This window comes from Hemiscyllium ocellatum, chromosome 9 (assembly GCF_020745735.1).
Source record: "Hemiscyllium ocellatum isolate sHemOce1 chromosome 9, sHemOce1.pat.X.cur, whole genome shotgun sequence".
NCBI classification, from domain to species: domain Eukaryota; kingdom Metazoa; phylum Chordata; class Chondrichthyes; order Orectolobiformes; family Hemiscylliidae; genus Hemiscyllium; species Hemiscyllium ocellatum.
This window is the reverse complement of record NC_083409.1, coordinates 28827075-28853244: the sequence shown is the minus strand read 5'-3', so window position 1 is coordinate 28853244 and position 26170 is coordinate 28827075. Positions and strand designations below refer to the sequence as shown.

At 41.1% G+C, this 26170-nt stretch overlaps 1 protein-coding gene across 4 annotated transcripts in view; it reads left to right on the top strand.

Moving 5' to 3' along the window:
• Window positions 1-26170, top strand: part of ralgps2 (Ral GEF with PH domain and SH3 binding motif 2) — a 431788-nt gene that overhangs the window by 101550 nt on the left and 304068 nt on the right. The window contains exon 3 of one of the 4 annotated variants that reach the window (XM_060830097.1): window positions 11171-11229. The exons of the other annotated variants lie outside the window; for them this stretch is intronic. The gene's annotated coding sequence lies outside the window, so the exon portion shown is untranslated. The remainder of the gene's footprint in view (window positions 1-11170; window positions 11230-26170) is intronic. 4 annotated transcript variants of the gene reach the window in all.

Below are 26170 nucleotides of genomic sequence, written 5' to 3'. Positions count from 1 at the left end.
GAGCAGAAAATGAAATAGACATTGGTGAAGTTGATGATCTCTGAATTCTGTTTCAAGCTCTGATTTCTCCTTCAATGTTTAGATGACCCGGAATATTCGTCCAGATCTTATGGATAGTATATTGTCTGAGCTAGGATGGATGTTTTGGAGATGTGTATTTGTGATACTGTGCTACCAATATTCTTATGTCTGTGCAAATTTATAAATTTCTTGTCTTATAGTTGCAGTTGCCTGTTGCTGACTATAACTTTAATTAGCTTACATTTAATAGAGTGGTACAGCATGGAAACAGACCCTTTGGCCCAGCTCACCCATGCTGACAAGGTTTCCTAAATTTCCTCCCATTTGCCTGCATTTGGCCCACATCCGTCTAAACCTTTCCTATATGTGTACCTGTCCAAATGACTTTTAAATGTTGTAATTGTACTCTGCTCGACCCTTTCCACTAGTAGCTCGTTCCATGTACGCACCGTCCTATGTGTAAAATAGTTGTCCCAGGTCCCTTTTTAAATATTTCCTCTCCCACCTTAAACCATCTAGTTTTGGAGTACTTACTCTGGAGAAAAGATTTTGGCCATTCACCTTATCTGTGCTCTTATAGAGGTGTTTTTATGCACCTCTATAAGGTCACCCGTCAGCCTCCTATGCTCAGCCTATCCAGCCTCTCCTTATAAATTAAACCCTCCAGACTTGATAACATCCTTGTAAATCTTTCTTGCAACTTTTTCAGTTGCAAGACTGGAGGTTGGCTAATGTGCCACTGTTTAAGAAGCATGGTGAGGACAAGTCAGGGAACTATAGACCAGTGAGCCTGACATCGGTGGTGGGCAAGTTGTTGGAGGGAATCCTGAGGGACAGGATGTACGTGTATTTGGAATGGCAAGGACTGATCAGGGATAGTCAACATGGCTTTGTGCGTGGGAAATCATGTCTCACCAATTTGATTGAGTTTTTTGAAGAAGTAACAAAGAAGATTGATGAGGGCAGAGCGTTAGGTGTGATCTATATGGACTTCAGTAAGGTGTTCGACAAGGTTCCCCATGGGAGACTGATTAGCAAGGTTAGATCTCATGGAATACAGGGAAAACTAGCCATTTGGATACAGAACTGGCTCAAAGGTAGAAGACAGAGGATGTGGTGGTGGAGGATTGTTTTTCAGACTGGAGGCCTGTGACCAGTGAAGTGCCACAAGGATCAGTGCTGGGTCCGCTACTTTTCATCATTTATATAAATGATCTGGATGTGAGCATAAGAGGTAGGTTAGTAAGTTTGCAGATAACACCAAAATTGGAGGTATAGTGGACAATGAAGAAGGCTGGGAGAAAGTGAGGACTGCAGATGCTGGAGATCAGAGCTGTAAAATGTATTGCTGGAAAAGCGCAGCAGGTCAGGCAGCATCTAAGGAGCAGGAGAATCAATGTTTCGGGCATAAGCCCTTCTTCAGTGAAGAAGGCTGCCTCAGATTACAATAGGATCTTGATCAGATGGGCCAATGGGCTGAGAAGTGGCAGATGGAGTTTAATTCAGATAAATGCGAGGTGCTGCATTTTGAGAAAGCCAATCTTAGCAGGGCTTATACACCTTAATGGTAAGGTCCTAGGGAGTGTTGCTGAACAAAGAGATCTTGGAGTGCAGGTTCATAGCTCCTTGAAAGTGGAGTCACAGATAGATAGGACAGTGAAGAAGGCATTTGGTATGCTTTCCTTTATCAGTCAGAATATTGAATACAGGAGTTGGGAGGTCATGTACAAGACATTGGTTAGGCCATTGTTGGAATATTGCATGCAGTTCTGGTCTCTTTCCTATCGGTAAGATGTTGTGAACCTTGAAAGGGTTCAGAAAAGATTTACAAGGATGTTGCCAGGGTTGGAGAATTTGAGCTATAGGGAGAGGCTGAACAGGCTGTGGCTGTTTTCCGTGGAGCTTCTGAGGGCTGAGGGGAGACTTTATAGAGGTTTATAAAATCGTGAGAAACCTGAGGGGCAACTTTTCACACAGAGGGTGGTACGTGTATGGAATGAGCTGCCAGAGGAAGTGGTGGAGGCCAGTACAATTGCAACATTTAAAAGTCATTTGGATGGGTATACGAATAGGAAGGGTTGGAGGGATATGGGCCAGGTGCTGGGAGGTGGGACTAGATTGCATTGGGATGACTGGTTGGCATGGATGGGTTGAACTGAAGGGTCTGTTTCCATCCTGTACATCTCTATGTCTCTAATTATGTGATTCAGCTCATTAAATCTGTTCTGCCATTCAATGACGATTGATACGTTTCTCAATCCCATTTTCCTGCCATCCTCCTGTAACCATTAATCCCTGTAATAATCAAGAATATATCGCTATCTCTTCCTTACCCTCCCACCACTCATATCTATAGTCAAGTTCTGTACTATCAAGTAACTATATATTGGTATTATATCTCTCGCACTTAATTTGATTTTTCTATTTACTTGCATTGTTTTTCTTTTTATTTTCCATTTGTGTTTTTAATAAATTTTTTAGCTCTATATAGTTCTGTGGCATGTTGACCTTCATGGAAAAGGGGGCTTGGAATTCAAGAGTAAACAAATCTTGCTGTCTTGCTATTTAGACCTCTAATGAGATCATACCTGAAGTGATGAGAGCAGTTGAAGCCTCTATCTATGGAAGTACATTCCTCCTGTGTTAGCTGGGCAGTGAATGTTCACTAAATTGGGATGATGTGAAGTTTTCAGGCAACCAAAAATGAAGGAAATAAAGCCATGAGGAATTAGAAATGACCAGATAATAAAGTCATTCTTAAGTCTTATCTCTGTGTCGACACCCAGGCCAAACCACAGCCTGGAGCTCAGTGTCTGCTGCCGCTGACATTACTGCCTTCATGCTCCTCCTCCTGCCGCAGAATGGAATACAGAGGAACCTCGATTATTTGAATGAGATGGGCAGCACAATTTTGTTCAGATAATTGATTATTCGGTTAATCAATTCAATGCCTTTCCACTGGAACTGAGTTTTCTGTTAAGTCTGCTCCCCCGTTCAGGAAAGGAGACAGCATTACACGACTTGAGCCCGTCGTTTTCCCCCAACCCAGTCCAACACTGCACCCGCCCCCGCCCGCACTCCAACCAAATCCAACACCAACCGCACCCCAACTCAGTCCAACACTGCCCCCTGCCCGCCCCCAACCCCGTCCAACAATGTTCCCCACCCGCTGCCCCCCCTCACCCCGTGTATCACTGCCCTCCACCCGCATCACTGTCTGTGCCCTGCCCACATGTCCCCCTGCCCACCCCCACCCACTGTTTGACCCCAATCCGGGCCCCCCACTCCACATGTACCCCTCCCCCCTTAGCCTCCCAGTCTCCCACTCGGGCAGCCAGACAGGGCACCAACAGTAAGATTGCCGCTACCTTTCTGGGGTAAGTCTCCAAATAAAGCATGTTTGCACACGTGCATGAGCGTGCGCACACTCTCTCTCTCACACTCTTTCTCTCACACTCACACACTCTCTCTCTCTCACACGCTCTCTCTCTCTCACACTCTCACGCACACTCACTCATACACACTCACTCACACTCTCTCTCACACACACACACTCTCTCTCACACACATTCTCTCACGTGCACACACACACACACAATCTTTCTCTCTCTCTCTCTCACTCTCACACACACACTCACACACACTCTCTCAACCACTCTCTCACTCACACACACACACTCACACACGTGCGCGCCCACGCTGAACCCCACACACACAAACTCTCAACCATGCACACACTCTCAACCACACATGCGCACATGAATTCAATCGCACGCACGCACACACACACGCACGCGCACACACACACACTCAATCACACACATACTCACACAGCTACACACACAACTTCTTACTGCAACTTTTTGAAAGTTCCAACTCTGCCCTGAACAGAACAATGTTAGAGAGAATATCTGGGGAAAGGGGTTTTAGGGTTCACTGCTATGTATAACTCTAGGGAAAGTGTGGGGAGAGGGAGAGAGTGCGGGAGGTCCGTCATTTGGGGATGGCGTGTGGGCTCCCATCGATATCCAGGACTGTTCTCAGCAGCATTTCGGTGAGCCGAAGTCACTTTTAATAATTATAAACAAAAGATGTGATCAGGGTTGAAACAGGTCTCTCTTGTAATATTTCTATCGGGAAGTTGAAATCTCATTCGGATAATCTGATATTTGGATAACTAATGGTCGGATAATTGAGGTTTCTCTGTAATGCGCTGAATTCGTATAGATATTTAGTTAGAACGCAGCTTGAGCACTGTGTGCAGTTAGAGTCATAGAGATGTACAGCATGGAAACAGACCCTTCGGTCCAACCCGTCCATGCCAACCAGATATCCCAACCCAATCTAGTCCCACCTGGCAGCACCCGGCCCATATCTTTCTAAACCCTTCCTATTCATATACCAATCCAAATGCCTCTTAAATGTTGCAATTGTACCAGCCTCCACCACATCCTCTTGCAGCTCATTCCATACACGTACCACCCTCTTAGGTATCTTTTTATATCTTTCCCCTCTCACCCTAAACCTGTGCCCTCTAGTTCTGGATTCCACCAACCCAGGGAAAAGATTTTGTCTATTTATCATATCCATGCCCCTCATAATTTTGTAAACCTCTACAAGGTCACCCCTTAGCCTCTGCTCCAGGGAAAACAGCCTTAGCCTGTTCAGCCTCTCCCTATAGCTCAAATCCTCCAACCCTGGTAACATCCTTGTAAATCTTTTCTGAACCCTTTCAAGTTTCACAACATCTTTCTGATAGGCAGGAGATCAGAATTGCATGCAATATTCCAACAGTAGTCTAACCAATGAACTGTACAGCTGCAATATGACCTCCCAATTCCTATACTCAATACACTGAACAATGAAAGAAAGCATGCTAAACTCCGCCTTCACTATCCTATCTACCTGCGACTCCACTTTCAAGGAGCTATGAACCTGCACTCCAAAGCCTCTGTGTTCAGCAACACCCCCTAGGACCTTACCATTTAAGGTGTATAAGTCCTGCTAAGATTTGCTTTCCCAAAATGCAGCACCTCACATTTATCTGAATTAAACTCCATCTGCCACTTCTCTGCCGATTGGTCCATCTGGTCAAGATCCTGTTGTAATCTGAGGTAACCCTCCAATTTTGCTGTCATCTGCAAACTTACTAACTGTACGTCTTACGCTCACATCCAAATTATTTATATAGATGTCAAAAAGTAGAGGACCCAGTACTGATCCTTGTGGCATTCCACTGGTCACAGGCCTCCAGTCTGAAAAACAACCCTCCACCACACCCTCTGTCTTCTACCTTTGAGCCAGTTCTGCATCCAAATGGCTAGTTTGCCCTGTATTCCGTGAGATCTAACCTTGCTAATCAGTCTCCCATGGGGAACCTTATCGAACGCCTTACTGAAGTCCATATAGATTACATCTACCGCTCTGCCCTCATCAATCCTCTTTGTTACTTCAAAAAACTCAATCAAGTTTGTGAAATATGATTTCCTACGCACAAAGCCATGTTGACTATCCCTAATCAGTCCTTGCCATTCCAAATACATGTACATCCTGTCCCTCAGGATTCCCTCCAACAACTCGCCCACCACTGACGTCAGGATCATTGGTCTATAGTTCCCTGGCTTGTCCTTCCCACCCTTCTTAAATAGTGGCACCATGTGAGCCAACCTCCAGTCTTTCGGCACCTCACCTGTGAGTATCGATATTACAAGTATCTCAGCAAGATGCCCAGCAATCACTTCTCGAGCTTCCCACAGAGTTCTAGGGTACACCTGATCAGGTCCTGGGGATTTATCCACCTTTACCCATTTCAAGACATCCAGCACTTCCTCCTCTGTACCCTGGACATTTTGCAAGGTGTCACCATCTAATTCCTTACATTCTATATCTTCCATATCCTTTTCTAAGGTAAATCCTGATGCAAAATGCTCGTTTAGCATCTCCCCCATTTTCTGTGGCTCCACACAAAGGCAGCCTTGCTAATCTTTGAGGGGCCCTATTCCCACCCTAGTTACCCTTTTGTCCTTAATATATTTGTAAAAACCTTTTGGATTCTCCTTAATTCTACTTGCCATAGCTATCTTTTTTGCCCTCCTGATTTCCCTCATAAGTATACTCCTACTGCCTTTATACACTTCTAAGGATTCACTCGATCTACCTTGCATATGGTTCCTTCTTTTTCTTAACCAAACAGTCAATTTCTTTCGTCATCCAGCATTCCCTATGCCTATCAGCCTTTCCTTTCACCCTAGAATATACTTTATCTGGATTCTCAATTCTGAAGGCTTCCCATTTTCCAGCCGTCCCTTTACCTGCAAACATCTGCCCCCAATCAGCTTTTGAAAGTTCTTGCCTAATATGTCAAAATTAGCCTTTCTCCAATTTAGAGCTTCAACCTTTAGATCTGGTCTGTCCTTTTCCATCACTATTTTAAATCTAATAGACTTTTGGTTGCTGGCCCCAAAGTGCTCCCCCATTGACACCTCAGTCACCTGCCGTGACTTATTCCCCAAGAGTAGGTCAAGTTTTGCATCTTCTTTAGTAGGTACATCGACACACAGGACCCTTAACACTATGGCAGTCCCAGTCTATGTTTGGAAAGTTAAAATCCCCTATGATAACCACCCTATTATTCCTATAGATAGATGAGATCTCCTTACAAGTTTGTTTCTCAATTTCGCTCTGACTATTTGGAGGTCTATAATACAATCCCAATAAGGTGATCATCCCTTTCTTATTTCTCAGTTCCACCCAAATAACTTCCCTGGTTGCATTTCCGGGAATATCCTCCCTCAGCACAGCTGTAATGCTATCCCTTATCAAAAAATGCCACTCCCCCTCTTCTCTTGCCTCCCTTTCTATCCTTCCTGTAGCATTTGTATCCTGGAACATTAAACTGCTGGTCCTGCCCATCCCTGAGCCATGTTTCTGTAATTGCTATGATATCCCAGTCCCATGTTCCTAACCATGCCCATAATTCATCTGCCTTCCCTGTTAGGCCCCTTGCATTGAAATAAACGCAGTTTAATTTATTAGTTCTACCTTGTCCCTGCCTACCATGAAGGTTTGACTCCTCCTGTTCTCAACTGTACCAGTCTCAGATTGACCGCTTTCCTCACTATCTCCCTGGGCCCCACCCCCCAACTTACTAGTTTAAATCCTCTTGGGCAGCTCTAGCAAATTTCCCTGCCAGTATATTAGTCCCCTTCCAATTTAGGTGCAATCCATCCTCCTTGTACACATCACTTCAACCCCAAAAGAGATTCCAATGATCCAAAAATGTGAATCCTTGCCCCATACATCAGCTCCTCAGCCATGCCTTCATCTGCTCTATTCTCCTATTCCTGCCCTCAATAGCTCGTAGGACTGGGAGCAATCTAGATATTACCACCCTCGGGAACCTCCTTTTCAAATTCCTGCCTAACTCTTTGTAATCTACTTTCAGAATCTCAACCTTTTGCCTTCCTACGTTGTTGGTTCCAATATGGACAATGACCTCTTGCTGGTCCCTCTCCCCTGTGAGAACATCCTGCACCCTCTCTGAGACATCCCTGATCCTGGCACCAGGAAAGCAACAGACCATTCTGATTTTTCACTGCTGGCCACAGAAATGTCTGTCCGTACCTCAGACTAGAGAATCCCTGAACACAATTGATCTCTTGGAAGCCTATGTACCCTCATTGCATTAGAGCCAGTCTCAATACCAGAAACTTGGCTGTTCGTGCTACCTTCCCCTGAGATTCCACCACCCCCTACATTTTCCAAAACCGTATACTAGTTTGAAATCGGTAAAGCTGCAAATGACTCCTGCTCTCACTGCCTACCTCTCTTACCCTTCCTGGAGTTAACCTATCTATGTGACTGTACCTGAGACTTTGCCCCCTTCCTATAACTGCCACCCATCACATACTGTTGCTGTTGCAAATTCCTCATCTCTTTTAACTGTCTCTCCATCCAATCCATTTGTTCTGATAAGATTCACAGCCAGCAGCATTTATGGCAGATATAATCCGCAGTAACCCTTAAACTCTCTTTAAACTCCCACATCTGACAAGAAGCACATATCACTGCAAAGGCCATTTTTGCTCCTTCACAATCTACAGACTCCGAAAATAACAATCTTAATTCTCTACAAAACACTGCACCAGGTTAAATTAATAGTTGTGGCTTATATTTTAAGTTTAATCAAGAGATATATCTCCAAAAACATACAATCAAGGAAATACCCACACTCAGCCATTACAAAAAAGAATGTAATTGCCCCGGCCAGCACAGAGGTTTGTAAAGATGATGAAGTGACTGGAAAATTGCAGCTATGAGGAAAGATTGGATAGATTGACATCACTCTCCTGCAAACAAAGAATGCTAAAAGGAGATCTGATTTGGGGTATACAAAATTATGAAGGTTCTGCGCAGAGACGATGAGAAGCACTAAAAACTCTTAGCAGGATGCCAGTGAGCTAGAGCATAGAGTTGAAATGGAAAGTAGAAAGATTTGAGGGGAGATAAGGAAACGTTTTTCCCCAATCAGAGTGGTTGGGGGTCTGGAACACTGCCTAAAAAGGTAGTAGAGATAAAGATAAAATTCACTGAATCAGAATAAATCCCTCACATATCGTAACTTTTATGGCAATGGACAAAATGGTGTAAAATAGCATTTGACTGAGCATATGTTTTCTTTGCCTGACACTATGGGTAAAATGTCATTAGCTTTCTATGACTTTGGCTGGTTTAAACATTCTGAGTGGACCACCATCTCCTCTTTTCTGCTAAAACTGTTCACAATTCCATGATTAGTCTGGAATGTAAGGATAATTCCCAGCTTTTTTTGAACTGCAAACTGTCTGCCTAAGGGATCTGATCAGGGATAGTGGAGAGAACTTGTCTGGAATCTGAGGCAGTAGAGGAGTTTCTTAATGAATACTTTGCGTCAGTATACACTAGTGAGAGGAACCTTGTTGTTTGTGAGGACAGCGTGAAACAGGCTGATATGCTCGAAGAGGTTGATGTTAAGAAGGAGGATATGCTGCAAACTTTAAAAAACATAAGGATAAATAAGTCCTCTGGGCCAGACGGGATATATCCAAGGTTAGTACAGGAAGCGAGGGAAGAGATGTGCACCTTAGCGATGATCTTTGCATCTTCACTGTCCAATGGAGTAATGCCAGATGATTGGAAGGTGGCAAATGTTATTCCCTTGCTTAAGAAAAGGAATAGGGATAACCCTGTGAATTCCTGACTTGTGTTGGTGCTGGGCAAATTATTGGAGAGGATTTTGAGAGACAGGATTAGAGATAGTCTGCATGCCCCACAAGCCTTATTGAATTCTTTGAGGATATCACAAAACACATTGAAGGTAGAGCAGTGGATGTGGTGTACGTGGATTTTAGCAAGGCATTTGATAAGGTTCCCTATGGTAGGCTCATTCAGAAAGTAAGGAGGCATGGGATACAGGGAAATTTGGCTGTCTGGATACAGAATTGGCTGACCCACAGAAGACCCATAGAGGGTGATAGTAGATGGAAAGTATTCAGCCTGGAGCTCAGTGACCAGTAGTGTTCTGCTGGGATTTGTTCTGGGACCTCTACACTTTGTGATTTTTATAAATGACTTGGATGAGGAAGTGGTAGGGTGGGTTGTTAAGTTTGTTGAAGACCTAAAGGTTGGTGGAGTTGTGGATAGTGTGGAAGGCTGTTGTAGGTTGCAATGGGACATTGACAGGATGCAGAACTGGGCTGATATGTGGCAGATAGAATTCAATCTAGAAAAGTATGAAGTGATTCATTTTGAATTTGAATGCAGAATACAGGGTTAAAGGCATGACTTTTGGCAATGTGGAGGAGCAGAGGGATCCTGGGGTCCATGTCCATAGATCCCTCAAAGTTGCCAGACAAGTTGATAGGATTGTTAAGAAGGCAATATGGTGTGTTGGCTTTCATTAGCAAGGGGATTGAGTTTAAGAGCTACGAGGTTATGCTGCAGCTCTATACAGCCCTATTTAGACCACACTTGGAATATTGTGTTCAGTTCTGTTCGCCTCATTGTAGAAAGGATGTGGAAGCTCTAGACAGGGTGCAGAGGAGACTTACCAAGATGTTGCCTGGGCTGGAGGGCATACATTATGAAGAAAGGTTGAGATAAGGCTTTTTTATTGGAACGAGGAAGGATGGGGGTGACTTGATAGAGTCATACAAGATGATTAGAGGCGTACATAGAGTGAATAGCCAGAGACTTTTTTCCCAGGGTAGAAATGACCATCACAAGGGGGCATAATTTGAAGGTGATTGGAGGAAGGTTTATGGGAGATGTCAGAGGTCGGTCCTTTACCCTGAGTGGTGGGTGGAATGCAATGCCAGCAGTGGTAGTAGAGTCAATTACATTAGGGACATTTAAGCGACTCTTGGATAAGCACATAGATGATAGTAAAATTTAGGTTAGTTTAATCTTCAGAGTAGGATAAAAGGTCGCACAACATCAAGGGCCGAAGGGCCTGTGCTATACAGTTCTATGTTCTAAACACCTCTCCCGCGTCCACTCCACTTTGAAGTCTTCATATATTATCACTCCTAATTTCCACCCATTGTGCCCAAAAGTCCATATTTATATCCCTTTAATTGGATTTCTGTTCCTGTTGCATCATCGAGACCATTCTTATCCAATTTGCAAATGATATAATGATATTTCATGTGATTGTGACAAAGATTTACGTCCTCACCCTGTCATTCTTTTCAATCAGTGTACAACGTCTTGCACAGTGCTCCCCTAACAATAGCTCGAAAAAAACTGCTGTTAGGTGGTTCCATTTTTCACTCTTTTATCACAGTCAGAGAACTACTTTCAGTGGTGGTTCTTCTTGCTTCTGCACTTTTCTCTCTGGTGTTCCCAAGGATCTATCTTTGAATTCTCATAATTCTCATGTACGTTCTGTTCCTTTCCAATACCCAAAAATATAGCATTCATTTTCATTAGGATGCTAACCGCTACTAGTTCTACCTCACCACCTCCTCTCAGGATTCCCGTGCTCTTGCTCTATTACAGACTGTGTATCCAATGTTCAGAGATGGATAAACTCAAATTTTCTTCAAGGAAATATTGGGAAGACTGTAGCTGTTATTTTAGGTTTCAATTGTTGGTTCTATTCCACTTCCAGGCAAGAGCTCAAGATAAATCCAGCCTGTTTGCAATCTTGGTGTCACATTTGATCCTGAGGTGAGCTTTATAACTAATGTTACTGCCATCATCATGGCACCTATTCCCTCTTCCATCAAATCATCTATTTGAACATATTTGCTGTTGTAATCCTTGGCCATTTCTTTGTTACCCCTGGACCTGACAACCCCAGTGCACTGCTGGCTGCTCCCCAAAATTCTGCACTCTGTGAATGTGTACTCCATTCAAAGCTTTGCTGCCTGTGTCTTAAGTTGCACCCAATTCTGTTTCACTGTCACCCTTTGTCCTCACTGATCTACATTGGCTCTTGGTCAAACAATGCCCTGGATATTATCCTCTTTTCCCAAATCTCTCCTTGGCCTCACTGCTTCTTATCCTTGTAATCTTCTGCAGTCCCGCAATCCTCCAAGATATCTGTGCTTCTCCATTTGTGATTTCTTGTACATCATTAATTTTAAGTGTTCCGAAGGTGGCTCCTTCAGTTACCTTAACCCTAAATGTTTGAGTCATCCCTGTACGCCTTTCTGCTTCTCTACCATACTTTCTGCTTCTCTATCATACTTTCTGCTTCTCTACCATACTTCTCTACCTCTTTCACAAAGATTTCGGTAAGCTTGTCTAATATTTCTTCATATGACTCTATTAAATTTTGTTTTATAATGCACTGTGAAGACACTTGGGATTTTCCATTGTGCTAAAGGTACTATGTAAATGTAAGTTGTGTAGCAGAAGAAAGGAGTAAAAAGTGAGGTCTGCAGATGCTGGAGATCAGAGCTGAAAATGTGTTGCTGGTTAAAGCACAGCAGGTCAGGCAGCATCCAAGGAACAGGGAATTCGACGTTTCGGGCCAGAGCCCTTCATCAGGAATGAAGAGTGTGCGCCAGGCAGGCTAAGATAAAAGGTAGGGAGGAGGGACTTGGGGGAGGGGCGATGGAGATGTGATAGGTGGAAGGAGGTCAAGGTGAGGGTGATAGGCTGGAGTGGGGTGGGGGGCGGAGAGGTCAGGAAGAAGATTGCAGGTTCGAACTCAGCACCGCCCTCCTAACCTGCAATCTTCTTCCTGACCTCTCCGCCCCCACCCCACTCCAGCCTATCACCCTCACCTTGACCTCCTTCCACCTATCACATCTCCATCGCCCCTCCCCCAAGTCCCTCCTCCTTACCTTTTATCTTAGCCTGCCTGGCACACTCTCCTCATTCCTGATGAAGGGCTCTGGCCCGAAACGTCGAATTTCCTGTTCCTTGGATGCTGCCTGACCTGCTGTGCTTTAACCAGCAACACATTTTTAGCAGAAGAAAGGTTCCTGATGAAAGGTTCTGACCTGAAACATTGACTCCCCTGCTCCTCTGCTCTGCTTTTTCCAGCTCCATCCTATATTGGCTCAAACTTTGCACCATCTGCAGTCCTCACTATCTCCAAAGTGTGGGAGAAGAATGCTTCGAAAGATGGAAAACTCACTGCTCCTCTTCAAGTGGTGCTGTGGGATCTTCAGAGTCCATGGGTGTTCATAGATGGTATAGGGAGCTTTAGTTTAAAATCCTGTCCAAAACACATTAAAATATGTATTGTGTTTCTGGAGAAGGACTCGTGAGTTCCATTAACTGAAACTTAGCCAACTTTGAATGTAATCATGATTAATCTGGATTTGTCACAATCTGAGCACCTCTTGGATGGTTCTATATGAAATAGCTCAGTGATAAGGGAGGAAAGACAGCTCTGTTGGGGTGGAATGAAAGCCTAGAATTTAGTGAGCATGGAGAGATGCTTTGAGATGTGTGTTTTTAGCAACATAATTAGTTTAGCATTTGGACATAAATCGCCCAGTTTTGATAAATTCAGACAAAGGAGTTCATTTTGAGAATAAGAGCATCTTACGTTACAATTTTATTTTAATTCTTACTGAATCTTGGTTGGATCACACTTGGGCCAGAACTGCATATAATATTACATATTATGGCAAGAGTATAGAAGCCTTGAAAAATGTTGCAGAAAATGTTCACACTGTTGACATCTGATTGAGACGATGTGCTTTGTAGGAAGGACTCCTCAGGCTCAATTTCCTTGAGGTGATTTGTGAAAAAACTATAGGATAAGAGAGGAAATGTTTCTGCTTGTGGAAGAAATCAAAACTTAAGGTCATAAACATAAGATAGTAAATAATAAATCCAATAGGGAATTCAACTGAAACATCTCCACCCGCTGTGCATTAAGATGATGAAATTCATCACTACATGTAATTGTTGGGATAAATAATACAGGTTTTCATAACTAGATATGCATCTGGAGGAAAAAAAGGAATGAAAAGGTTTAGATGAATTAGGTTGGAGGAGGCATGCTTGGAGTATAAACTGGCTTACACCACTTTGGCCAAAAGGCCTGATACTGTACTGTAAACTGAAAAACTAAAGTCAAGAACCAGTGGTGAACCAAGAAAGCTATAGAGCAGCAACTCCACACCGGGACTTTTTCTCCAAGGCAGTATATGGACCCAGTAGACTTGGCCTCAAGCCAGTGCAAAGTAAGGATGGCAGCTTTTTGAGAGACAGAGAAAACAACCTCTTATGGAGGGAACACTTTAAAGAACTCTTAAATCACGATCGAACAGTCGATGAGGATGTGTTTGAGGAAATTCTCCAGCTCACCATCAAAAGTGTTCTTGGATTCCCATTGAGTGTGGCAGAGGTTGAAACCTTCATTAGACACATGAAGCATGGAAAACTGCAGGAATAGAAAGGATTTCAGAGGAGATTTTCAAACTTGGAGCAGCAGAGCTTAGCCTCATCTTCAACTTTCCTGAACTGGCAACAAACCAGAAATCTCTGTCGATCTCAGAATGCTGCCATCACCACTGTCCTCAAGAAAGGGGACAAAGTGGACTGTGGGACCTACTGAGGAAACTCCCTTTTCTCAATTGCTGGAAAAATCATCGCCGGACTCCCTGTTAGACACCACTTCCCAGTCTCTAAAGAAGTCATTCCTGAAAGTCGGGGTGATTGCCTACCCAACTGTGGAACTACACACATGATTTTCACTGTTTGGTAGCTGCAATAAAATTACCAGGAATAACCCCAATCACATAACATGGACTTCATTGACCAGACCAAGGCTTTTGACTCATCAGTCATAAAGTGCTGTGGAACATCCTGTCAGAGGCTGACTATCCATGAAATTCATGAACATCCTCCATCTCATCCATGATAAAATGTTGTTGATGGTCCTCACCAACGGTGATATGACAGAATCCCTTGAGGTCAAAGTCGGAGTCAAGGAGGGATGTGTCATCCCCCATAACCCTTTCACCATCTTCACTACACCAAGAATAAGCTACCTAGCAGTGGACATTTTCTACAGATGGATGGAACAATGTTATATCTGCTCTCTTGAAAGTGTATCTTGAAGCCTTAGTGTCTTCACAGAAGCATACTGAAGCAGTGGTCTCCACCCTAATCTCAAAATGATTCAGATTATTTATCAACTGGTCCCAGGTGAAATTCTGGCCCATCCCTTCATCTTCGACCTGGGAAGCTATATTTTACCTAAAGTTGACATCGATGCAGGGATTCAGTATTGCATCCAATCTGTGAGCGTAACCCATGGCCACCTAAGGAGTAAAATCTTTGAAGACTGTAACATTGTGCTGATACCAAGATTCTTGTGTTTCAGGCAGTCGTCCTTCTATAGTTCTGAAACTTGGGTTCTGTGGATCAGCTGGGAGGACAGTGTACTCATATCAGTGTTCTTGAAGCAGCTAACAGCATCAGCATTGAGGCCATGATCATCTAAAACCAAAGGGGCTGGCCACATGCTTAAAAGTACCTCTGTCCTGATAAGCTAGGTGAAGATGATTTGTTTTGCATAAGGAAGGCACTTGAAATGAGAGGAGGACAAAGAAAGCATTCTAAAGCTCTCTTTAGGCTTCCCTTAAATGCAATGTAGTTGTCAATGCATAGGAGACCCCCATTTAGGAAAAACCACTTGGAGGAACCTCCTGTATGAAAGGGTACAGTTCCTTGAGAATACCTGATAGCAAGCAGAATCGGAAAAAGAAATGCCAGCAGTTTCAAGGTCAAGGACCAATTCCATCTCCTGCAGACAACTGCCAATCTGGTTGGAGATGCAACCATAGAATTGGGCTCACTAGTTTGCAAGGATCCATGGCCAGTGACACATAATTTCCGAGGTGAACACAGAGTGTGATTGCCAGAAAGGACTCAAAATAAATAAAAGGCCCATGCAGAAAAGTTATTAGAATAGTTATTAATAGGCAATTTTTGGTGTTTGCATGTTCTGAGCAATCTGCAAGAAATTTCTATTGTTTTGCAAGCTATATGATGAATAGAACTGCTGAATTGAAAGGAATAGATAATTTAAAAAAAACAAAGCTATTCTTTTCGGGTAGAAAACCCATCGTGAAATGTGACAGCTATGGCTAGCGAGGGAAGCTAAAGATAGGATTTGATCAAAGGAGGAAATTGTTTAACTTGCCCAGAATATGTTGTAAGTCTGAGATTGGGAGGTTTGTAGAATTTAGTGAAGGAGGACCTACAAATTGATAAAGAAAGATAAAATAGAATATGAATATAAAACAACAAAAATATATAAATGATTATGAAAACATCTTCAGGTATGTAAGAAGCAAAAAAATTAGTGAAGGCTAATATATATCTCTTTTACAAGCAGAGACAGGACAGTTTTATAATAGGAAGTAGAACAGTGACAAAATAAACAAGTACTATATGACTGTCTTTATAGAGAGGAAATAATTCAAACTGAAAAGTCTAGTGAGTGTGTGGAACTGAAATAAATTAGTATTAATAAAAAAGTAGTTTTGGAAAAATTATTGTGACTGACAAATCCCTGGGACTTGATGTCTTCACCTTGGAATGTTGAAAGGCTACAGACATAGATGCATTGTTGGTATCTTTCAAAACTTCATCTGCAAATTGGAAGTTTGCAAATGTAACCCCATGATTTGTTTAAGAAAAATGGACAGAGAAAATGGAGAACTAAAACTTCTTTATAATCTATTATAATGGATTGGTTACTGGGTATTTAGAAACTAATTGCCTGACCAGGCAAAGCCAAATTTATAAAGGGGGAAATCATGTTTGACCTGATGGAAATTTTTGAGGATGTAACAAACAGAGTTGATAAGTGGGAAATAGTGGTGCTTTTGGACTTTTAGAAAACTTTGGATAAAGTCCCACATACAAGGTTAGTAAACAAAAATTGAAGCTCATAGAATTGGGGGAATGGTGTCTTGGCGGAAAACAGAGAATAGGAGTAAATGGGTCAGTCTAAGGTTGGCAGGCTTGACCAGTGGTGTTGCACAAGATCCGGGGCTCAGAGCCCCAACTGTCCACACGTTTGTCAATGATTCGAATGTGAGGGCCAATATTTCCAAGTTTGCAGATGATACAAAACTTAATAGAAATGTGCAAAGGATGTAAAGAGGCTACAAAGGGATTTGGACAGGCTGAATGAGCTTGGCAGATGGAATTCAATTTGGATCAGTGTGAAGTCATCACTTGGATAGGTGGAATGAAAGTGCAGTGTATTTCTGGAGTGGTGAGAGATTGGAAAGTGTTGATGTCCAAGGTTTTCCTTGTTTTTAAGTCACTGAAAGCTAGCATGTGCAGTAAAGAATTCAGAAGGTGTGTTTGCCTTTACTAAAAGAGGATTTGAATGCAGAAGGTAAAAATCCTTGTTTCAGTTGTACAGAACACTAGTGAGACTGCACCTGGAGTGCTGTGTGCAGTTCTGGTACTCTTACCTAAGGAAGGGTATAGTTGACACAGAGGGAGGTTCACCATGCTGATTCCTGGGGTGGTGGTGTCCAATGAGGAGAGATTGAGGACCCTGAGATTTCATTCTGTGGAATTTAGAAAAAGAGGTAATCTCGTTGAAACTTACAAATTTTAAAAGGCTAGACTTTAGTGCAGAAAAGATGTGCCGTTTGTGGTGTTTAGAACCAGGAGATAGTCTCAATAAAAGGCGAGCCAATTACAACTGAGATGAGGAACTTCACTAAGATGGTGGTGATTCATGGAGTGTATTATCTACTCCCAAGGTCTGTGACGTTCACTCATTCAATGAGTTCAAGACTGAGATTAATAGATTTCCACTTACAAATGATGCCAAGGATTATGGAGATGGAATTGAGGTAGATAATCAGCTATGATTTAGGATGGCAGAACAGGCACACAGGGCTGAGTGGTCTACTCTTTCTCCTATTTGCTTGGATACTGCCTCATTGAAATTTTATGCATTTGTGCATTTAGGTTTTAATGGTCTAAAGCCTAAAGATAGAGTTCTCAAATTCATATTGAGACAAGAATTTACCGAAACACCATGTAAAGAAAGCATTGGGCTTTTTTAGGTGCTAATATCTGATCCTCTGAAGTCCAACCTTATGGTACATATTGTTGATATTTACACCGCAAATAATGATGTTTCATCTGAAGTTGTGGAAAGAAACCAAAGAAGATATGGACTTCTATGTGTGCACCGTTCATTTTTCAATACCAAGTCAAACTGAGTTACCATTTGATGAGATGTAAAATCAAACATGATTTGCTGTTCCAGTATTAATTTGGAGAAACTTGAAAAGCCATAATTGTATTGCATCTGAACACAAAAGGTGATGAATTATTGTGAAAATACTTAATTATTATGGCAACAGCCATTAAAATATAGGTTAGTTTTATTCTCTGGAAGGCAGCATCATTGTTTTGATGGAAATCTGACATAAGTTGAGTATTGTGAATGCCGAACAATATAAAATTTAATTGATCAACATAGTTACTGCAATTTTACTGTCATACATCTTCTATTATTCACTGGGTAATAATATAATTACCTTGATACTGCCCAGGTTTGTCATAATTATAATTTAATGTACTAAGAATGTATATTACTTGTGAAAGGTAACAAGACTTTCTAATTTAAAGCACAAAAATTAATGCTAGAAGTGACTTGCAATTGCCATTTGGTCCCATGTGATCAGTATAGTTTGTATGATGTTTTCTGTAGCATGAGATAAGCAAACATTTTAAAACAAACACCTTATAGTTTGTGAGCCAATATAATGCTTTTTTTTGCATTTTGTGAAGTGTCTGTAGTATGTAACCTTACCATTGTGTACTTGTGTTTCTTTAAAATAGCAATTGCTCATTAACAGGGGCAGCATTTATGTTGGACCTGATTATATTTCTGATTTATTTCAAAGTGCTTCACAAACAATGAAATACTGTTAGCTGTTAACATGCTCTGGGATGTATCTTTGCTGACCTGATTTTGCAGCAGTAATCTTCATAAAATGCATAACCAGCTGGTTACTTGAGGTACTAAAGTAGGACAACAGAATGTAGGTTGTGCTTGCTGCAGTTAGCATTGAGTGGACTGAAGCTGCTTAAAATGAATTTCGGAGCAACTTTCTTTGAATGAATGCTGCAGGGAAGAAAATATATGAAACATGAGTTTGCAGTGACTTGGAATGAAACACATTAAATAAGATGAAAGCATTTTAAAATGACATGGTGATTTACTAATTGTACTTCAAAATGTATTTTATGTAATTTTGTAAGTCAGTAAATGGTTAAACTTGATGGTCAAGTAAATCTAAACTGAACTGATCCCCAGGGTTAAAATCAGCTTGTGATGGCAACTTGGACTTATACAATGTGTGAGAAATCTTCTAATATTATGTCATTGAATATGATAATCTGATGTAACTGTGCTAGTACGTCTTTGAATTTAATGAAACTGTTTCAAGAGTTTGCAGTACGAATACGATTAATGACTGATAGGACTTTGGAAGAAGTTTTGTCGTGTTCAACTATGAATATCTTCATTGAGATCGAGGAGTGAAAAACTGAATCATGTGTATCTTCATATGTTAATGATCATAGTACACAATCCATGTGACCAGTGGGTTTTGTATTATGTTGTCTTCAAAAAGGACTGAATACAATTTTTGAAAGGGCGCTAAATGAATGGAGTTTTAAAAGATTATGATGAAACTACACATGCACAGGTTATTGCCAAATGCTTAATCAAAAATGTTGATTCAAAACTTTTTCTGCTAGACCTTGTACTCGGGAATGAGATTTGCCAAGTGAATCAAGTGTCAGTGAGAACACTTAGAGAACAGTGTTATTGTACATAAGGTTTAAGTTAGCTATGAACAAGGACAAAGAACAATCCAAAATAAGAATAATTAACTGGATGAAAGCCAACTTAACTGGGGTGTAAGAATGGATATGGGCCAGATAAATTGGAATCAAAGGTTGGCAGGCAAAACAGTAACTGAAGAACGGGCTGCCTTTAAAGAGGAGATCATGGGAATATAACTTGACTGTGTCCATGCTAAGAGGAAGGGTACAGCAAACAATGCCAGAAATCCATAAGTGATAAAAAAAAAGTAGAGATTAAGATGAATTAGAAAAAGTGTGCTTATGGGAAATTTACGTGTGATATCCAGGCCGAATATGGAAAGTTTAGAGTGGGAGTGAGAAAAACAAATAAGAAAAGCAAAGAGAGTGTGTGAAAAGACAACAGCAACCAATATAAAAGGGATTTTCAAAGTGTCCCATAGGTGTAAAAATAGTAAAAGATTGGTACAAGGAGGAATGGGGTCAATTATTCACTTAAAAAAAGAGAATTTACTGACAGAGAGAGACTAATGTTAAATAAATACTTTGTATCTATTGTCCAGCATAGGATGACATCATTTGGCCTATCTACTTTGTGATGACTTTTCTGATCAATTAAGTCAGTACCACGCCATCAATCTTTCAACATGTCCCTACAATTAGATATCTTTCAAATACTTATCCCCTTTTCATTTTTAAAGTTATGATGGGATGATACTGATTCAATCAGATGGTGTATTCTGCAGCCTGCTTATTGCTTAAAAGGGTTTGCTCATGCTATTTCTAGTTCTTTCACCAATTACTTTAATCTGTGTCCGTTGGTTATCAAAGCTTCAGCTATTATAAGTTTTTATGATTATAAACATCTCTAACAAAGCTTTTATTGCCCGAAAAAGATCCCTAACTTCTCCAGCCTAGCAATGCAACTGAAATTATTGGGGGAAAATCTCGAGAGGAGATTTAAAACAAATACAGTGGCATGGTCAAAGATTAGATTAGATTACATTCCCTGCAGTGTGGATACAGGCCATTTGGCTCAACAAGTTTACACAGACCCTCCGAAGTGTAACCCACTCAGATCCATTTCCATACACTTACCCCTGATTAACATACCTAACACTATGGGCAATTTAGCATGGCCAATTCATCTGACCTGCATATCTTTGGAATGTGGGAGGAAACTGGAGCACCCAGAGGAAACCCATACAGCCACTGGGAGAATGTGCAAACTCCACACAGACAGTCACCCAAGGCAAGAATCAAACCTGGGTCCCTGGTGCTACGAGGCAGCAGTGCTAACCAATGAACCATCGTGCTGCGGAGAAGATTGTTCAAGCATTTACAGGTTTAAAATTTGATGAGGACATGTTGGATAATTCACCAGGACCTGGATGATGTTTTCAAGAATACTGAGTGAAAATATACAGGCACCAAACATGATTTTCCAGTCTTCCATGGACTCAGGTGGTGCCAGAGGACTGGACAATTGCATTTACGAATGTATGAATACTTGCGTTAGAAGCAGGAGGCAATTTGGTCCTTGAAGACTGTTGCACTATTCAGTAAGATCTTGGCTGATCTGGGTGAGATTCAACTCCACCTTATTTTCTGCCGCTATACCCCTAGATTTTCTTGTCTTGTTAAAAATATATCGAATTCAACCTTGAACAAATTCAGTGACCCAACCTGCATTGTTTTTTGAGCAAGAGATTTCCATAGATGAAAGCTTTGAAAGAGAGAATTTCTCCTCCTGTATTTCACAATGCACAATTTCTCATCCCTAACAATTTCTTGGACTCAATGCACAACATGCATTGTACTTAGTGTTAGGAGACCTGTAGGTCATTCGGTCCAGTGACTTCTTTCCCCTGTTATTCCTCATTTTCACCCAAATCAATTCTACACCCTTTTCTGCTGAATGAAGATCATCTCCAACAATTGCACCAGTGCCATCCTTGATTACCAGTGTTACCCCTCCATCTTTACCTAGCTTCCTATTCTTCTTGTCTGTCACATCCCCTTCAATATTCAGAACCCAATTCTTATTTTAATGTAGCTATGTAATGGGTGTCAGATTATATTTGTTTACTTCAATGTAGGCTATCAATTTGTTTACTTTAGATTGTTTTGTGAATTCAGATACTGGGCATTTAATGTCTTTTTTATCTTTATTACATTTTAACTTGACTGCTGATATGTTCTTAAGTTTATTCTCCCTCTCCCTTCCTGCCATTCTCATTCATTTCACATGTTATAGTTTTGCTGTGTTGCTTTGACTCTCTCCTTGACTTGCTGCAACCACCCAAGGTTAATCTCTAACTCAGTATTGAGCCAAGAGAAGCTTGGGGCTAGCCTGTAGACTGAACACAAGCGTTCTGTAAAGTATTCACCCAGCTTATATTTGAAGTCCCAATGAAGAGGAGACTATATCGCAATTAGTGAATAAAGTATTCTAAATTGAAAGAAGTACAAACAAATTGCTGTATCACTTGGACAGAGCGTTTAGCGCTATGGGTCGAAGAAACATGGAGGTAAAGGGCAAGTGTTCCACCTCGTGTGCTTGCATGGAAAGATGCTGGTGTTCACTGAGTTTACCAGGATGTTGCAGAGAGACCGTCTTTTTCCACAGCTGACTAACCTGCTGATTATTTTGAGCAATTTTTGTTCTATTTCATGTGCGCTGCTGTGTGAAACTTTCAACTTACACTGCATAGATATAAACTGGGAGGTGAGGATTGCAGATGCTGGAAAGTCAGAGTCGATAAAATGTAGAGCTGATAAAAGCACAGCATTACAGGAGCAGGAGAATCAATATTTTGGGCAGGACCCTTTATTAGGACATAATGTTATACTCGCACAGCCGAAGCTCCTGAGGTTAAGAACCTAAATCCAAAAATTCTTTCAGGTTCCAAGCATTTGTATCTTTCCATCGAAGTTTTCTATTACTGACTCCCTTGAGCAGAGGCTTCCTTGGTGGCAGAAAAATCGGGATTTTCCTAGGTAAAGCCTTAGACTTTTTTAAAAGATGAAATGTACACACTTTGTTAAAGCTACCAAACAGCTAACTTTTATTCGATTGGTTTGCATTTTATATTCCTAATTTTGAAAAATATTTGTAAACAAGAATTATTACTTTTAGAAAATTTTCATTTGTGTTTTGTTTTATATTTTGGAATATTTGTGTTAACTCAACAAAGGTAGAAAAACACTAATCCCAACAGTGCAAAAGGTGACTCAGCGATATACAGATTACAGTATGTATTCTTACGTTTTTCATTAATGACCAAAAAATATTTCCTTGTAATACAGATTGAAGGATTTTTAAACTTATAAGTGAACTTCATGGAATCAGTATCACCTGATAGTTTCCAAACGTTGTTAGAAGGCTGTATTAGTTCTTGATTATATGTTTCTGGAGATAAGTCTCTTGATTAAACTTAAAATATAAGCCATAGCTCTTTATTTAACCTGGGGCAGTGTTTTGTAGAGGAATAAGACAGTGTTATTTTCTGAGTCTGTAGTTTGTGAAGGAGCAAAAGTGGCCTTTGTAGTGATATGTACTCTTGTCAGATGTGAGAGTTTAAAGAGAGTTTAAGGGTCACTGTGGATTATATCTGCCGTAAATGCTGTTGGATGTGAATTTTATCAGATCGAGTGAATCGATTGGAGAGACAGATAGAAGCGATGAGGAATTTGCAACAGCAACAGTATGTAATGGATGGCAGTTATAGGAAAGGAAGAAAGTCTCAGATACAATCACATAGATGGGTTCACTCCAGGAAGGGTAAGAGAGGTAGGCACTGAGGGCAGGAGTCCTTTGTGGATATACCCAGGTATGCTGTTTTGGGAAATGTAGGGGGGTGATGGATTCTCAGGGGAACGTAGCACGAACAGCCAAGTTTCTGGTATTGAGACTGGCTGTAATGCAACGAGGGGTACATAGGCTTCCAAGAGATCAATTGTGTTAATGAATTCTGTAGTCTGAGGTGCAGACAGATGTTTCTGTGGCCAGCAGAGAAAAATCAGAATGGTGTGTTGTTTTGCTGGTGCCAGGGTCAAAGATGTCTCAGAGAGGGTGCAGAATGTTCTCACGGGGGAGAGGGGCCAGCAAGAGGTCATTGTCCACATTGGAACCAACGATATAGGAAGGGAAAAGGATGAGATTCTGAAGGGAGGTTACAAAGAGTTAGGAAGAAATTTAAAAAGGACGTCCTCAAGGGTAGTAATATCTGGATTACTCCAAGTGCCACGGGCTAGTGAGGGCAGGAATAGGAGGATAGAGCAGATGAATGCATGCTGAGGAGTTGGTGTATGGGAGAAGGATTCACATTTTTGGATCATTGGAATCTCTTTTGGGGTACAAGTGTCCTGTAAAAGAAGGACGGATTGCACCTAAATTGGAAGAGGACTAATATACTGGCAGGGAAATTTGCTAGATCTGCTCGGGAGGATTTAAACTAGTAAGGTGAGGTGGGGGGTGGGACCCAGGGAGATAATGAGGAAAGAGATCGATCCAAGACGGATACAGCTGAGAACAGAAGTGAGTAAAACAGAAGGGCAGGCATGGACAAGGTAAGACAAATAAACTGCATTTATTTCAATGCAAGGGGCCTAAGTATAGTTTCAGTGCTGAAATATCCCTCTGCCGCAGTTTAATTTCACCAGTTGTATGTTCACACTTTGGGAATAATAATCTTTATGATTTTGTTAGCTTAAATTCCTTAGCTGAGCAGTATTCCTATCAAAAGATTTCTCATCACTTTCAAACTTATATTGCTCCTTCTCCAACAAGTTAGGTGAATTGGCTATGGTAAATTGCCCATAGTGTTCAGGGAAGTGTAGGTTAGCTGCATTAGTGAGGGGAAATGTAGAGTAATAGGGTTAGGAAATGGATCTGGGTTGGTCACTCTTTGGACTGCCGGTGTGGATTCGTTGGGTCAAATGGCTTGTTTCCACACTGCATGGATTGAGTCTGTGGGTTCCCAGCACAAAATGAATTAATAAATCTGGAAAGTTCTCTCCCTAAGCTCCCTGGGTGGTTGTCTAGGAATTCTGGGTAACTTCCTTTTGCTGTGAATTATGGATATTGAAGTTTTTCCTTCAAAGTCAATTGTCAACAGTAAACTCGGGCATGCTCACATATCCAGTCCAGAATTCCAAGAACTCAAGCTCACAGCGCACACTTCCAGAATTTGTTTGCATGTAAATCTTAGTGTTATCATGCACATTAAGTCTGTTATCCTTTCAGATATATTGGCTGAGAATTTTGCCATCTGTGAGCAATTCTATTGTGATTTCTTTTTCTAGCACTAATATTGCAAGAGGACAGTTTGTATTTATTGTCAACCATTATACAGAGAGAAATATCAATTGAGTTTTGTAGAATAGTTATGTCTAGTGGCAACTGAAGTAGTTTGTGCCTGACTGCCATCAGGCTGGGGGAAATCATCATCTGTGTCAGTTCTAATACATTGAGAACATTTTAAAATCCATTTATATGTAATAATTCTGACTTGACCCAGTTTAATTTATTTCTACTTCAGGTATACTGGTCATTTATGTGGATTTACTTGGAAGATTTGATCAGCCAAAATATTTGCTGTTACACGATTTGATGTCTGCCACACAGATACTTTGTTTCCCCTTTCTGATCTTTATCTCCTTGATGTTGTTTGTTACCTTGTTTGCTCCCACTGCCGAAGGTTTGAAGAGTATTTTGGGTACAAGTGAAGGCAAACCTTAGTTGCACTACCAACCAAGACTGAAATTACTTCCAGTTACTTGCCTGATGGTTTATTCTTGTCTTAAATCATCTTCCTTTAGGATCAAACTGATTTTTTTGATAGCAGGAATCTGTTGTACTGCTGTTAGAAGTCACTGAAGATACTTTGTATAGCTTAAGACTTTTTTTATTTCTATTTTCGTAATTTTTGGTTTGAAACTGTGAACTTTGAGCTGAGAATTAAAGGTGACCTTTGGACTGTCAGCAACAGTTGCTTTTTAAAAAAAGAAGCAACAGGTATTTGTTTGAGGCCAAGCGTGGAAGTTCACTGCAGGTTGATTCTTGTTGAAAGTGTTCTATAGACCCTCTGGCTCTAGAGAGATATCCCAAATAGATGACAGATGTTTGAATGATAACAGGTACCTCATAGGAAGTCAGCAAGTCTAACAAAGAGAAAACAGAGTTTGAACTAGTTTTTGCACTGTTGATGTTGGAAGAATTTTGGTGACCACAGCTACGGTGGTCCCTGGTTGTCCCCTCTATCAACTTCTTCAAAGTTCAGAGAATAGAATTCTCAGTTACAAGAATTCTTGGGCTGCTGGAAGCTATATGCATGCATTGGTATCCATAGAAACTAGGCAAGATACAACCCCATATGCCTGTGATGTTATGGATCATGGAGTCTCTTGAAATAAACTGGCTAGTTATATCTCACTTTTTTTAAACACCTTTTGACTAATCCCTTAACTGGGTCTGTCAGTTTTGTGAAAGTAGACTGCACCTTTTGAGGTATCTTTTAATTGTCAGCATCAAAAACCAAGGGAAAATCTGAACAAGGTAATGTGAGTGTATTAAAAAATGCTAAGTTCTGGGAAATTTAATCAGACAGTAACTAAGCAAGGGATGATCAAAAGATGCTTTAAAATAGCAAACAATTGACAATTAGCTATTTGTATTACTTTTCCAGCAACCCAAATCAGTCTGGATGCAATTTTTTGCTAGAGACTTTTCTATTTAGTTGTTAACATTGTCAAAATTAAACTGACCTACATTTTCCCCAATGTATTGTTCAGTTAATTTCACATAGCAGAAACCCTGTTCTGC